The sequence below is a fragment of the Pelophylax lessonae genome (assembly GCF_965119305.1).
Source record: "Pelophylax lessonae genome assembly, chromosome: 3".
In the NCBI taxonomy this organism is placed as follows: Eukaryota; Metazoa; Chordata; class Amphibia; order Anura; family Ranidae; genus Pelophylax; species Pelophylax lessonae.
Genome location: NC_138770.1, coordinates 677,546,609 through 677,563,873, shown reverse-complemented (window position 1 = coordinate 677,563,873; position 17,265 = coordinate 677,546,609). Strand labels below are relative to the sequence as shown.

The 17,265-nt window shown below is 46.1% G+C and overlaps 1 pseudogene across 1 annotated transcript; it reads right to left on the bottom strand.

Annotated features, from left to right (window-relative positions):
* Nucleotides 1-4,658: 4,658 nt before the first annotated feature.
* LOC309550206 lies at nt 4,659-5,677 on the bottom strand (annotated as a pseudogene). Its single transcript has one exon. The product of its transcript is annotated as an uncharacterized misc_RNA (transcript).
* Nucleotides 5,678-17,265: the final 11,588 nt, after the last annotated feature.

Sequence of the window (17,265 nt, the reverse complement as noted above, 5' to 3'; positions counted from 1 at the left end):
TTGCAAATGCATGCGTAAACCGCAGGGCCACTTCATGGCACCCTGTATTACCTGCAGTCCTAACTCCTGTAAATCTATGAGAGTCTCCACAGTGGAAGCCCATGCATTCTAATGGATAGATAGGGGGCAGATGGGCCTGGAGGTAGTCTAACCCTCCTTAAACTCACAGGGGCACAATGGATGCCCAGCACATAGCACAATGGCAGCAAAGGCGTCCAGTGTGTCCCCTCACCAGTATACATCAATAAATGGCCCTGCAGCTTATGCATGTGTTTAATGAATACTGTTAGACAGGCTAATTCGGTTGGTAAGCAGACTGGTTGGTGAGTTGAGCGGGGAATTTTTCTGGTTTTGTCTTGCATACTGGGGATGTAGTTAGGGAGGGATATAGGGGAAGTAGGGGGAAAAGATGCAGGGGATGTGGGGGGAAGGAGGTTATGGGGATGTAGAGGGAAGGGGGTGATGGGGATGTAGAGCGATAGGGGTGATGGAAATGTAGAAGGAAGGGTTTGCAGGGGATGTAGGGAGATGCAAGTAATATCAGGGGGCGTTGGTGATGTAGGGGGAAGGTAGTGATCTGGATGTAGGGGGAAGGGGGTGATCTGGATGTAGGGGGAAGGGGGCAATGGGGAGGTAGAGGGAAGGGTATGTAGGTGATGTAAGGAAAAAGGAATGCAGGTAAGATGGGGCAGGGGGTGCAGAGGAGGTAGGGGGTGATAGGGATGTAGAGGGAAGGGGGTGATGGGGAAGTAGGGAAATGGGGATAAAGGTAATCTAGGGCAGAGGGTGTTGGTGATGTAGGGGGAAGGTGGTGCAGAGGAGGAAGGGGGTGATAGGGATGTAGGGGGAATGGGGTGATGGGAAAGTAGAGGGGAGGGGGTGATGGAGGCGTAGAGGGAACAGGGTGCTTGAGAGGTAGGGAGATTGGGATGCAGGTAATATGAGGCAGTGGGTGGTGGTGATGTAGGGGGAGGTGGTGCAGAGGAGGAAGGAGGTGATGGGGATGTAGAGGGAAGGGATAGATGGGGATGTAGGGGGTGATGGGGAGGTAGAGGGAAGGGGGTGCAAGGGAGGTAAGAGAAATGGGGAGATGGGGGTGTAGAGGGAAGGGGGAGATGTAGAGGGAAGGGGGTGGTGGTGATGTACGTGTAGGAGAAAGGTGGTGCAGGGGAGGTAGGGGGAAGGGGGTGATGGGGATGTAGAGGGAAGGGAGTGATGGGGCTGTAGAGAGAAGGGGTGATGTAGGTGTAGGAGTAAGGTGATGCAGAGGAGGTAGGAGGAAGGGGATAGTGGGGAGGTAGAGAGAAGGGGCTGATGACAAGGTAGAGGGAAGGGGGTGATGGAGACAGAGGGTAGGGGGGGTTGGGATGTAGGGAGATGGGGATGCAGGTAATATGGGGCAGGGGGTGATGGTGATGTAGAAAGAAGGTGGTGCAGGGGAGGTAGGAGGAAGGGGGCGATGGAGATGTAGAGAGAATGGGGTGCTTGGGATGTAGTGATGGATGATACAGGAGATTTGGGAAAGGGGGTACAGGGAAAGTAATTGGAAGGGAGTTCTTGGAATATAGGGGAAAAAGAATACTGGGAATGTAGTCAGGGAGGAATACTGGGAATGTTGTCAGGGGGAAATACTGGGGATGTAGTCAGGGAGGAATACTGGGGATGTAGTCAGAGAGGAATACAGGGGATGTAGTCAGAGAGGAATACAGGGGATGTAGGGGGAAGGGGTGAGAGGGATGTAAGGATGTGGGTTACAGGGAATGTAGGAGGAAGTGGATGTAGGGGTAAAGGGGATAAAGGAAGAATAGAGTTGGGGTGCAGGAGATATGGGGATGGGGTGTAGGGAATGGTGACAGGAGCTGGACTGTTCAGTTAGTAAAAGTAACTGACTATAAAGCAGAAAACGGAAAACTGAATACTCGCCTTTCCGTAATTTTCCTTTCCTGGTGCCTATCCATGGCAGCATACATATGGTTGGTTGCTCCGCCCTCAACCAACCCACAGGACCTCTTTAACTCTACAAAAGTCAGCACTGCCCCCCCTCACGCCATTCTTGTAACTAGACTCAAAAATGCAGATAACGTAAAGGGAGGGCGTATGCTGCCATGGATAGGCACCAGGAAAGGAAAATTACGGAAAGGTGAGTATTCAATTTTCCATTTTCCTGGTGCCTCCATGGCAGCATACATATGGTAAATAACTCGCTCATAGGGAGGGATACTGCATAGAAATATAGTTTATTAGGATTCACAAGACCGCTAATTGCAACGCTTTCTTCCCAAAATCACGGGAAGTTAGAGCAGCTGGGCCCAGGCTTTAATGGACCATGAAGGTGTTAAATGAGGACCAACTTGCCGCGTGACAAATCATTTCCGGAGAGACCTGTGCTAGAGCTGCCCAAGAAGAGGCTATCCCCCTCGTCGAGTGAGCATTGATTGCTTTAGGCACTGGAAAACAGCTAGCCCGATAAGCCCTTTGAATCAGACGTACAATCCAGCTTGCGATAGTTCTTTTTGAAGCTGCCAAGCCTTTCCTACCTCTGTTCGGAATGATAAATAGGCGTTGGTCCTTACGGAAAGACTGTGTTAAATCAATGTACCGACGTAGAGTTCTTGCAACATCCAGTTCATGCAACTTTGATGTAGCTGGATCTTCTTCAAAGGCTGGGAGAACCCATTCTTGGTTACAGTGGAAAGCGGTTGGCACTTTAGGTATGAATTAATGGATTGGTCCTAGGACGACCCTGTCTGGGAAGAACGTAATGTACGGGTCTTGAGCCCCCAAGGCTTGGATTTCCGAAAACCCTGCGGCCTGAAGTGACGGCTACGAGGAAAACCGTTTTAACCGGTTGCCGACCGCCGCACGACTATATACTGCGGCGGTCAGCCCCGGCCAGGCAGAGTGACGTATCGGTACGTCACTCGCCTGTCACTGACTTGAGAGCCAATTGCGGGCGGGCGAGCACCCGCCGCGGCTCGTTCACTGACAAGTCAGTGCCTGTGACCGGCGGACTCGATGTCCGCCGGTCACACTACGATCGCTCCGGTGAAGGGAGAAAGGCGGAGCGGCTTATGTAAACAAGCCGCCCGTCATTCTCCCTGGTGTAAAAATGAAGATCAGACGGTTCTACTATGTAGGACCGCTGATCTTTGTTTTTACACCAATAGCCATGTCCCTATACAGTTAGAATCACGCCCCTAGGACACACTTAACCCCTCCCTCTCCAATACAGTTAACCCCTTCCCTGCCAGTGTCATTTTTGCAGTAACAGTGCATATGTATAGCACTGATTACTGCAGTAATGTCACTGGTAACCCCAAAAGTGTCAAAAATGTCAGTCAAGGGTCCGATCTGTCCGCCGCAATGTCGCAGTACTGCAAAAAAAAGAAAAAAAAAAAATCGCAGATCGCCGCCATTACGCGTTAAAAAAAAAAAACACCAAAAATGACAAAAATCTTTCCCTTTGTTAGTAAACGCAATAACTTTTGCGCAAACCAATCAAAATACGTTTTTTGCGATTTTTTTTACCAAACATATGTAGCATAAAACAAATTGGCCGAAAATGTTAAAAAATTTTGATTTTTACATTTTTTTTGGGGAATTTCATATAAAAAAATGTGAAAAATATTGTTATTTTTGCAAAATTGACGCTCTTTTTTTGTTTATAGCGCATGATCAAAAAAATCGCACAGGTGATCAAATACCACCAAAAGAAATCTCTTTTAGTGGGAAAAAAAGGACGTCAAATTCGTTTAGGTACAGCGTCGCACGACCGTGCCATTGCCCGTTAAAGTCACGCAGTAAAAAAAATCGCAAAAAACCCCCTGGTCTTTTAGCAGCCAAATCCTCCGGGGCTTAAGTGGTTAAGAGTAATATCTTCCAGAGTACAGTCCTCAGTAGGAGCAAATGGAGGTGCTGCTAGAGTATCCAGCACCAAAGGAAAATTCCACTTCGGGTACAATGTTTTTCTAGGTGGTCTCAACCTCAATACTGCCTTCAGAAACCGCTCTACCAGAGGATGTAAGGTCCATCTGATGTCTGTCAGGGCTGATAAGGCTGAAACTTGCACTTTAAGGGTGTTGAGCCCTAAACCTAAATCCAGACCTTTCTGTAGAAACAGTAGAATGTCCTGCACACCTGGCTTCAATGGGTTAAATTTGTTGGATTTGGCAAATTCCGAAAATTTCTGCCATATTCTGTAGTAGGAGCTATTAGTAGACGATTTCCTGGCCTGGAGCAATGTTTGGATTACATCATGAGAGCATCCTAATTCCTCCAACCTCTTCGGCTCAACTTCCAAGCCCTCAGATCCAGGATTTCTGGATGCGGGTGGGTGTAGTCCCCCTGAGACACGAGACAAGGGAACTTCGGAAGGACCAAAGGGTTGCAAAGCGACAGCTGGGTCAGCAGTGTGAACTAAGGCCTCTTCGGCCAATAGGGAATCACTCCCAGGATGGTCACTTCATCCTCTGTTAGGCGCTGAAGGAATGTGAGAATCAGTGGGGTAGGAGGGAACGCATACCCGACTTGGAAGGAACATGGTTGCACCAAGCATCTACTCCCGCTGACTTCTGCCCAGGGCATTTTGTGAAGAAACAAGGTGTTTTGGCATTCTGTGGGGATGCAAAAAGGTCCCACTGAGGATTGCCCCAGTGTTGTCAGATCCACTGAAACACAGAACTGTCCAGGGACCATTTGTTGTTGCTGATGAATTCCCTGGACAGGTGATCTGCCAGATGATTCTGGAGGGCTGGCAGATAGACCGCCTGAAGGTTTACCACGTTCTCCTCGGCCCATGCTAAGATCGGGCCACTTCGCATGACAATGACCTGCTGTGGGTTCCCCCTTGGTTCTGAACGTAGGACACCGCCGCTCTGTTGTCCATGCGTAATAAGAGGGATTTGCCCGTGAGATGAGTTGCCAAGTGCGATATAGCTTCCCAGGCTGCCCTCAGCTCCAGAATGTTTGATACTACATCCTCTGAGTCGAACTGCCATCTTCCTTGGATCAACTGGTCTCTGAAGTGTGCGCCCCAGCCCAACCGACTTGCATCGGATGTAAGCGTGATCCATGAGATGGGGCCCAGATGGCAGTGGTTTAGAAGGTTGGGCTGCTTCATCCACCACCACAAACTGGACTTCATCGATATTGTGATCAATACTTCCTGGGAAAGGGACCTCCTCCTCCACTGGGATAGAAACCCCTGTTGAAAACCGCGGAGATGCCAACGGGCCCATTTCACCATTGGGATGCATGAGGAAAAAATACAGAGGAGACATTTTGAAGCCGACATGGCTTTGCTCGCCAGGGCCTTCTTTACCTTCCTTGTGATCATAGGAATTTTCTCTGGTGGTAGTGACACTGCCTTCCTCCGTGTGTCGAACAGTGCCCCTAGGTATATCATCTTTTGGATCGGGGTGAGCCGTACCAAAAAGACTGGGGAATAAAAGCCTAAAACTCTTTCCGACTCTGGAACCGGTACCACTGCTTGATGCTGAACTAATATCTGGACACATTCTAGGAGAATCTTGCGCTTCTCCTCGGATTTTGGAATCCTGATGGGTAGAAAGGAAAACCGGGGCGGTTGGCATTTGAACCTCCAAAAATGCCCCTGAAGGATCGTGGAGGTGACCCAATGATCCGAGCAGGTTTCCACCCAAACCTGAGCGAATGCCATGAGACGGGCACCCACTGGGCCGGTTTGGGTGGGCAAGAAGACTTCTGGCCTTCCTGTGTAGAGGTAGCTGTCTTCTGTTTCCCCATTCTCAGAAAGGTAGCTTGGGAGCCCTTCTAACCTCTTCTATATTCTCTCAATGGACGGTATGTCCTGGCTTCTCTGGCTTTCTGCTGGAAAACCGCTCTTGCCGCAAACTTCTCTCTCTTATTCCTATCCTGAGGGATCAGTCCGCTCTTGCCCCCCGTAACTCTGGTAATTGCTGTATCCAGCTTTTCGCCAAATAGGGCCTTTCCATCGTAGGGTATGCGGCACCACATTTGCTTGGAGGAGGGATCCGCGGCCCATAGTTTTAGCCAAAGTGCTCTTCTCGCCATGACTGAATATAGCATGGCTCTGGCGGAACATTTCAGAGTATCAACGGCTGCTTCTGCCACAAAATCTGACGCCAATTTCAACTCATCCAGCGCTTTCACGATCTGGTCTGTGTCTAGGCCTTGCTTGAGGGCCAACTCTATATTATCAGTCCAGGCACGTGCTGCTCTGGATACTGAGGTTAGAGCCACTGCCGGCTTGCAAACCCCCCCCCCCCCCCCCGCCGCCTGATATGCTTTCTTTAGATCAGCATCTATCCTTCGATCTAAGACATCTCTAAAGGAGACTGCGTCCTCTAAGGGTAAAGTTGTGTTTCTGGCCAGCCTCATGACCAATGCATCCACTGACGGCATGCCATCAAAAAGTTGGGCATCCGCCTCCGCCAGAGGGTATAATTTGCTAAAGCGATTAAAGGCGTAACATAGAATATGTACCACTCCTATAAGTAGCACCATGTTTGCTTTGTTTTTATGTATTTGATGGACCATGGCAGGGGGTTCAGGTGTCTCTTCCCATTCAATTGCGTCTTTAACCGCTACCACAAAGGGGCCGATCAATCCAAAATCGAAGGCAGACGCATTTTCCACTGCTGCGTCCCCGTCGTCCTCTGAACTGGAGCCTGAACCTGCTATTTGGATTGGAGTCACAAGGGGTCATCCACTTGTGGTCGGAGCCACCAAGTCCTGGGACAAGTTCAGTTCTCGAATTGAGTCCTTAATCAGCTTCTTCATCGTGTCAATGGACTCTTGCTTTTCTTCCTCCCAATCCCCCGTGGCCTCTAAAAACATGTCTCGCAGATCAGTTTACCCGACAGGGCCTGTCTACCACAGACCCAGCATGCTTTGTCCCCAGGTCGGGTGGAGCTGCGTTGTGGCGTGGCCCTTCCAGATCGATGGGGTGATCTGCGAGATTTGTGCGATGTGCGAGAGGTAGTCGAATGATGCTGGTCATGTTTTGAGTGACAGTGACCTCTGGACCTCCTGTCCGGTGAGTCCCTGCGGGATGATCGGCGTTGCGGGCTGAAATAAAACATAGAAAATGTTTTGATGTTTCATACGCCCGGTGCTCTTTTTTTTTTTTTAAACTTACCTAAATGGTGCAGCCTCTTACCTAGCGGAATGTCGAGGATCTTTTTGTGTAACTGGACTACGGGAGACGGCTGGGACAAAGGGGAAGAAACAACACAAAAGTAAATAGAAAGATCACAATCCTTTTTTTTTTTTTATATGCACATTTTTATTTATTTTTTTAAACAATACCTCCAGCTTCCATTGGGAGGCAGCAGAAGCACAGGTGGATGCAAACCAACTTGTCTCCAGCAGCAAAGGGAGATGTTATGCTGCTGACATCCAACTTAATACTGAGTCAGGCTGGCCATATAAATACATGTACTCCTATGGGGAGTACCAAGATGGCAGCCGATGGCTTCACCTGCCTATTGGGCATGTGCCGATGACGTCATTCAGTGCCGCCCTCGATCCGCCTCCCGACCAGACAAATAGGAAGCTAAGCGGCGGCGCGAAGCGCCCCGGGGGACTCCAGAAGGCATGCTAGGCTGAGCATCAACTCACCAGCGCTCTCCACACCGCATGAAGCAAAAAAAGTAAGCCAGGGTAATTTCCTAATACAGGAGGCATCGGAGTTGCCGGGGAAGCCCCCAAACCAGGAGGGGGGGTGTGTTCCCGGGAGGGTGCCGATCCAGACTCCTCACCTGGAAAAAGATCCACAGAAAAACAGGCTCCCAGTCTTGTTGGCGCCTTTAGCAGCCTAAGCCCTGGGACTCCATCCTACAGGGGAGCATGACCCTGTAATGGTAACACCATGTGGTGGTGCAGTAAGGGCTGATCGTGATCCTGCAGGCTTGAGGACAGAAAAAGGAATGGCGTGAGGGGGGGCAGTGCTGACTTTTGTAGAGTTAAAGAGGTCCTGTGGGTTGGTTGAGGGCGAAGCAACCAACCATATGTATGCTGCCATGGAGGCACCAGGAAAATAAATTGTCACCATTCATAAACACAAGGGGTGGGATATGAGGACACACCCACGAACAGAAACCTCACCCTCAATTATAAATGCTGTGTTAGCAACGTGCTATGGAAGAAGTACCTCAACATTCACCTTGGGGCCTAGAACCACCTCCATTGAGCACTTGCTGCTTCAACCAGCGTTGGTCACATTGGTCTTTGGAGCCAAACACATTAACCACTTGCCGTCTGCTCACTCGAGCACTACTGCGGCAAAGTGGTTCGTTATTGTCTGGCGACGTAGACCTACGTCGCCAGACACTCCCCTTTCTCGGCGGCGCACGCACGGCGCCGGAGGCTCGCTCCCTCTGTATTCAGTCACAGCGGGAGTCGGGCCAGGGGAAGAGCGGCAGCGATCGCCACTGCTCTTCCCTGATTGTCGGGGAATCGAGTGTGGAGATCCGCCCGCTTGTGTAAACACAAGCGGGCGGATCTCCTAAGTGACAGGCAGGGTCAGATTGCAGGGTTCAGCATAGCTGAACCTGCGATCTGTCACTGTGTCACTCAATCCCCTCCCCCCCACACACGTCAGTAAGCACCAGGCATACATTAACCCCTCCCTCTCCAATAAAATTAACCCCTTCCCTACCAGTGTTATTTTTACAGGAACAGTGCATATTTATAGCACTGATTACTGCAGTAATGTCACTGGTACCCCCAAAAGTGTCAAAAATGTCAGTCAAGGGTCCGATCTGTGCGCCACAATGTCGCAGTCCCGCAAAATAAATCGCAGATTGCCGCCATTACTCATTAAAAAAAAAAACACCAAAAATGACAGAAATCTTTCCCTTAGTTAGTAAACGCAATAACTTTTGCACAAACCAATCAAAATACGCTTATTGTGATTTTTTTTACCAAACATAGGTAGCAGAAAACAAATTGGGCAAAAATTTAAAAAAATTTTGATTTTTACATTTTTTTGGGGGGAATTTCATATAAAAAAATGTGAAAAATATTGTTATTTTTGCAAAATTTACGCTCTTTTTTTGTTTATAGCGCAAAAAGTAAAAATCGCACAGGTGATCAAATACCACCAAAAGAAAGCTCTGTTTGTGGGGAAAAAAGGACGTAAATTTCGTTTGGGTATGGCGTCACAAGCACAGCGCCGAATCGCAAAAAGTGGCCCAGAGTGGTAAGACAGCAAAATCCTCCGGTGGTAAAGTGGTTAAAACTCCCAGCTGGTGATCACTGTCAGTTTACCAAGATCACCTGACCAATCAGAGCTCCATTATAAGGAGGATCAGTCACAGCCCTGACAATCCTGCACCAGGATAAAACCTCTGTAGCACCATAGCTGCAATCCCGGGACGCTGTGCTGCAATGACCTTCAGAAGGACAGATCTGCTGAACCAGCCATGGCCGCTCCCCTGGATTCTTCTCCATCTCCCCCGGATAACACAGAGCGCCGCCGCGGGACGCTCAGCTCCGCCATGCCAAGATCAATGTTATAATACAGAGAAGGCAAATTATTCAACGTTTTGTCAGTAAATATCAAATTCTGCACCGTCATCGTTCCCTGATCCTCGCATTACTCTTCATACATCGCATTGTAGGCTTATGGTGGCACCTCGATTTTATTATTATCTGATCGATGTGCGATTCCATCGAAATTATTGAAAAGGCAAATAATTGATTAGACAACAGAACAATTTAGACTCATCTTAGATCAGATTCGATCAAACTGAGCCGATTGACCAGGGCAGAAAACGATCAATCATTTTGCATATTGATCAAAAATAGATTAACTAGCGCACACGCAAAACATGTTAAGCCCCAATGCATGCTCCTCATACCTCATATCAGCACCAATGCATGCTCCTCACACCTCAGATCAGCACCAATGCATGCTCCTCACACCTCAGATCAGCACCAATGTATGCACTTAACACCTCAAATCAGCACCAATGCATGCTCCTCACACCTCAGATCAGCACCAATGCATGCACTTCACACCTCCGATCAGCACCAAGTCATTCACTTCACACCTCCGATCAGCACCAGTACATGTACCTCACACCTCAGATCAGCACCAATGCATTAACTTCCCACCTTCAAAACACCAAAGCATGCACCTCATACCTCTGATCAGCACCAATGCATATACTTCAGCTGTCCAATCAGCCCCAATGCATGCCCTTCACACCTGCGATTAGCACAAATCCATGCACCTCACACCTCAGATCAGCTCCAATGCATGCACCTCACACCTCAGATCAACACCAAGGCATCCACTTCACACCTCAGCACCAATGCATGAACTTCCCACCTCCAAACAGCACCAATGCATGCACCTCATACCTCTGATCAGCACCAATGCATATAATTCAGAAGCAATCATCACCAATGCATGCCCTTCACACATGCAATTAGCACAAATGCCTGCACCTCACGCCTCAGATCAGCTCCAATGCATGCACTTCACAACTCAGATCAACACCAAGGCATCCACTTCACACCTCAGGATTAGCCCCAATACATGCATATCAAACCTCAGATCTGCACCAATGCATGCACTTCACACCTCTGTTCAGACCCAATGCTTGCACTTCACACCTCAGATCAGTGCCAATGCATGTACTTTACATCTTGGACCAGCACCAAATGCATGCACTTCACAGCTCCAATCAGCACCAATGCATGCACCCCACACCTCAGATCTGCCCCAATGCATGCACTTCACACATCTCAGATTAGCAAAGATGCATGCACCTCGCACCTCACACCTCCGACCAGCACCAATGCATGCACTTCACACCTCAGCTCAGCACCAAGGAATGCACTTCACACTTCGTATTAGCCCCAATGCATGCATTTCACATTTCCGATCAGTCCCAATGCATGCACCCTACACCTCAGATCAGCACCAATGCATGCACCCTACACCTCAGATCAACCCCAATGCATGCACCCTACACCTCAGATCAACCCCAATGCATGCACCCTACACCTCAGATCAACCCCAATGCATGCACCTCACACCTCATATTAGCCCTAATGTATGCACCTCACACACCAGATCAGACCCGATGCATACACCTCAGATCAGCTCAAATGCATGCAGCTCACATCTCAGATCAGTCCCAATGCATGTACCTCACACTTCATCTCAGCCCTTATGCATGCACCTCTCACACCAGATCATTCCCAATGCATGCACCTCAAACATCAGATTAGCCCTGATGCATTCACCTCACACCTCAGATCTGCCCCAATGCATGCACCTCACACCTCAGATCTGCCCCAATGCATGCACCTCACACCAGCCCCTATGCATGCACCTCACACAGAAGATCAGCCCCAATGCATGCACCTCAGACAGAACATCAGCACCAATACATAACATTCTGACACAACCCTTAAACCTTTAGGAACATAGGGCAGAGGTGTAGGAGTGTGGGTGGGATTACCCCACACAGCACGCTGACGCCCCCAGCCACCAGCAGGCTTTCAGTGACATCAGGGAATGGAATGGGCCAGGATTTGCAATGTACACTCAGTGAGCTGTCAACTGCAGCAGCTGCCGGTGCAAATAGATGCGCATGTCAGGGTTTTCCAACACCTGGTCTAAAGGATTAAGCCATGAAAAATTGCAACAATAAGGACCTGGTTCACACCATTGCATGGGAAAACGCATTATGCCTTAAAATATAATGCTATGCAAGATGCATTTTACATGTAGTTTTTCCTTTTTTTAGCTTTTGCCCATGAAATCATGACCATTTTACTGAATGCGCACTGATTAAAATGTACTTTACATCACATTTTTACCGCATCTTTAGATGTTGCAAGTTGAATTTTCTGAAAACGCAGCGCACTTTACTGCAATGCAATGGGCTGATGTGAAGAGCTCCATAGATTATAATAGAAACGACTCTCCTTGCTGTTTTGTTGTGCGGTGAATGCGCGTTTTAGCATTAACGGGCGATCAATGTAGCGCATTGACAGTATCGCAGTGCCGCGCCGGCGGAGAGACGAGGCGCTTCGGAGGGTCAAACTGACAGGAACTGATATTAGCGGCCTTGTAAGACACATGTTACAAATTGGTTGGAAGGAAAGTCTATGCAAATGACTTCTCTTTGTGTTAAACCTTCCATGTGGTTTCAATAACTCCGCTGGCTCCGCTTCGGCTTTTATTAAAATATTAATCTGCGACACCCACCGCGCTCCCCTCTTCTCGTGTATCCGAGGGGTCAAAGCGCTTTATCTCCAGAGAGGTATGGAATTCGTAACTGTAGACGCTCGCTATGCGCTCTCTTGGCTGCCATTGGAATTTCGCTTACATTAATCCGTCATTAAAGAACCTTTCAATTGCATTTTCCAGCGGCTCTCTGTGGCTTCACGCTGGCTCCAGCTGAGCAGATTAGTAACGCTGCCGAGCGGCGAGCGGTTGGCGTTTAGGAGCTGTTTATAACCCGTCCCTGAGCCAGGTAATCCTAAGACACTGTAATAGGTTTGGGAGCTTCTACGTGCCGAGGCCGCCGTTGGCACCGTGTCAACGCACTCCAAGCGTGCAGTATCCAGGCTTGTGCATTTAAGTGCTCGCATTTACAGCTCGCTGAAAGTCATTAGGCCACAAGAAGAGGTTGGCGTCAACACTTAAACAAGTTATTAGAGCTTAATTCCAGTAGTCCTGCGCTGGCTGGATGGCGTCCAGGTTTAAGATCCATTGCAGCCCTTTTCTATAAATAATAATTTACAATAAAGATAATGATAATAAATATTTTCATTATAATAATGTATTTTATTATAATATATCAATATATTAAAATTAAATGTATATAATAATAATAATAAACATAATAATAATAAATATTTTATAATAATGTCTTTTTTTATTAATATAATATAATTTTATATTTAAAGTGTATTTATATACTAATAATAAAAATAAAAATAATAATGATAATAATAATAATACTCTATATAATAATGTATTTTATCATAATAATATAATAATATATTTCAATTACATTTTTTTAAATAGTAAAATAATCTATATAATAATGTATTTTATGATTATAACATAATATAAATATATATATAATTACATTTAATTTATGATAGTAATAAAAATTATATATAACAATGTATTTTTAATTATAATATAATTACATTTAATAAATAATAATAATAATAATAATAATAAAGATTTTTTTAAATAAAATAGTTTATTATAAATATAGTATTATAAATATAAGCATATATTAAAACTACATTTATTATATAATAATAATAATAATAATACCAATAATATTAATATTAATACAATTGAAATGGTAATGTATTTTATTATAATAATATAATAATATTCTAATTACATATATTTTATGATAATAATAATAAAAATCTGTATAATGTATTTTATTATTATAAAATAATATAAAGATATATACCGTAATTACATTTATTTATGATAATATTAAATAATCTATATAATAATGTATTTTTATTATATTTTAATTACATTTATTAAATAATAATAAAATAAATATTTTTATTAATATATTTTGTTGGTATGATTATAATCCTATATTAAAATTACATTTATTATATAATAATAATAATAAACATTAAAGTAATAATGTATTGTATTATATTAATATAATAATATTTTAAATACATATATTTTATGATAATAATAAAAATGATCTATATAATGTATTTTATTATAAAATAATATACCTATATATATATATATATATATATATATATATATATATAATTACATTACATTTATGATAATAATGTATTTTTATTATATTTAATTACATTTAATTAAATAATAATAATACATTTGTGTTATAATAATATATTTTATTATAATTATATTATGAATTAAAATCACATTTATTATATAATAATACAAATATAATACATTTATATAATAATGTATGCACCGGACAAATCAGACACTAAGTGACACTTTTTGGGGGCCAGTGACACCAATACAGTGATCGGTGCTAAAAAAAAAAAAAATGCACTGTCACCGTGCTAATGACACTGGCAGGGAAGGGGTTAGCATCAGGGGCAATCAAAGGTTTAAATGTGTTCCCTGGGAGTACTTTCTAACTGTGTGGGGGATGGTTGCACTGTAGGAAGACAGAGATTCGTGTTCCTGCTTAGCAGAAACACAGGATCTCCATCTTTCTTACTAGCAGACCGCCATTCTGCCTCTCTCAGAACGATCGCCGGGTTTCTGGCGGATATCGGGTCTGCCAAAGCCACTGATTGGCTCCCACTGTGTCCAATCTCAGCGGAAGCGGAGCTCTGGCAGCACGCACGTGCCCAGGGCCGCTGATAGGGTCGGGACCACCAGTCCTCCTGTAGGGGGCCAGGGCACACAGGGGGCGCAAACAGCACGGGGAATCGGTACGGTTGGGCAGAGGGGCAATCACAGGAGGAAGCCCTGTGCGGCTCTTTGCAGCAGCTGAAAGACAGTTTCTCCCCCTTCTGCCAGCTTTCAGCTACTGTGGGGAGAGACACAGACACAGGGCATTGTTCCTGTAATTGCTCCTCCGACACCGATCCCCCCTCCCTGTTCTGCCTGCTTCTGATCCCCCCCTATCCCCGTGTGCCCCCCTTTCACTGAGCCACCCCACCCCTGCAGCACTGCAGGCTTCTCTGTCCTGTAAAAAAATAACAAATTGTAAAAAAAAAAAAAAAAACAATTAAACATTGTAATAAATTAATTAAAAAAAAAACTGTAAAATAAAATAATTGTAAACATTTTTAAAATAAATTATAATTTTATTTTTTTTAAATGTAAAGAAACAATTTAAAATAGCAAATTCACACAAGTTCACTGTTATGTTTGTGTCCGCTAAAAATTATTTTAGTGTATTTTTAGTGAAAATATTGTTTTGTTATATGTGGGGGGGGGGAGGGGGGCCTGCCAGGTAGGCTGTACGGGGCCCTGTGATTTCTAACAGCAGCCCTGCTGGCAGCACTCATCTATTTCCCAAAGACAACCTCTGGATATGACGCTGAGCACGTGCACTCAACTTCTTTGGTCGATCATGGTGAGGCCTGTTCTGAGTAGAACCTGTCCTGTTAAACCGCTGTATGGTCTTGGCCACCGTGCTGCAGCTCAGTTTCAGGGTCTTGGCAATCTTCTTATAGCCTAGGCCATCTTTATGTAGAGCAACAATTCTTTTTTCAGATCCTCAGAGAGTTCTTTGCCATGAGGTGCCATGTTGAACTTCCAGTGACCAGTATGAGGGAGTGAGAGCGAGTGAGACCTTGTAACACTAATGAGTCACATGACACCAGGGAGGGAAAATGGCTAATTGGGCCCAATGTGGACATTTTCACTTAGGGGTGTACTCACTTTTGTTGCCAGCGGTTTAGACATTAATCGCTGTGTGTTGAGTTATTATGAGGGGACAGCAAATTTACACTGTTATACAAGCTGTACACTCACTACTTTACATTGTAGCAAAGTGTCATTTCTTCAGTGTTGTCACATGAAAAGATAGAATAAAATATTTACAAAAATGTGAGGGGTGTACTTATTTTGTGAGATACTGTATTTTTTATATATATATATATTTTTTTTTTTAAAATGGGGATTGTTTATAGCACAGAAAGAAAAAATAATATCATCCGGTTGGGGTTTCCATTTGCTTTAACAATAAGGGGACGGTCCCAGAGCACAGCTGTGCGCGGATTGTATCAGAGAATGATCTCATGTCAATCGCTGTCAGATGGAGACGCATCATCCTTGCACTATCTTGAGAAAAAAAAAAAAGACGGCGTGCAGCTTCCATCGGAGCTGGGGTATTCTGCGGCAGGTGGTCCAGCTGTGAAGAGCGAAACATCTGCTGGAAGCCTCCCTATGGTGGAGCTGTGTGCCGACACTGGAAGGGTTAATGGAAATTTTTTTGTAGATGCTTCCAATAGGTGGGGAGTATGGGAATCCACTATCATGGGGGGAGGGGCACTACATTCAGTCTGATGAGATGTCAGCTTTTCCACATCTAATTAAATTTAATATGCAAATCAGCGATTGCCCCAGGACCATCCATGGTAGGATCAGCCCTCCGCAACGCAAAGAATAAGTCCTTCTAACGAGGAATATAGGAGAGAGCAAAGCTAGAATACAGTCCTGAAAACTTCAAGGGTCACTCCACCTCAAACTAACATTTTATTTATAGGTGGAGTCAGCGCCTGTCTTACGTCTGGGATGCCCCAAAAAGTGAGATATAAAGTCCAGTAGAGATGTGGAAGCCCCTCATAATGGGCACAGCAGGTGAACAGACCCAGGAACTTCAGTACATGGATGGTGGGAACCAGGGCCGGCCTTAGGTGATCAGGCGCCCTGTGCGAGCTAATCCCGTGGCGCCCCCCCCCCCCCCCGCGCGAATTTTCTTGCACCTTTTTTGCACTTTATTTTGGACTTTTCTTTTTTATGATCACTAATAACTTAGGCCCCCTTACATCAGAGCCCCCCTTATATCAGAGACCCCCCACACAAAGCCCCCCTTAAATCAGAGACCCCACACACAGAGCCCCCTCACATCAGAGACCCCCGACACAAAGCCCCCCTCACATCAGAGACCCCCCACACAGAGCCCCCCTCACATCAGAGACCCCCGACACAAAGCCCCCCTTACATCAGACCCCCCCCCTCCCCACGGAGCCCCCCACATCAGAGAGCCCCCCGCACATCAGAGACCTCCCACACAAAGCCCCCCTAACATCAGAGACCCCCTACACACACACACAAAGCCCCCCTAACATCAGAGACCCCCTACACACACACACACACACACAAAGCCCCCCTAACATCAGAGACCCCCTACACACACACACAAAGCCCCCCTCACATCCTCACATCAGAGACCCCCACACAAAAAGCCCCCCTTACCTCAGACCCCCCCTCCCCATGGAGCCCCCCACATCAGAGAGTCCCCCCTTACATCACAGACCCCCCACAAAAAGCCCCCCCCACACAGAGCCCCCCCCCCACACATAGCCCCCCACATCAGAGAGCCCCCCCTTACATCACAGACCCCCACACATAGCCCCCCTAACATCAGAGAGCCCCCCTTACATCACAGACCCCCACACATAGCCCCCCTCACACAGAGCCCCCCCCCCACACATAGAGCCCCCCCTTACATCACAGACCCCCACACATAGCCCCCCTCACACAGAGCCCCCCCCCCACACATAGAGCCCCCCCTTACATCACAG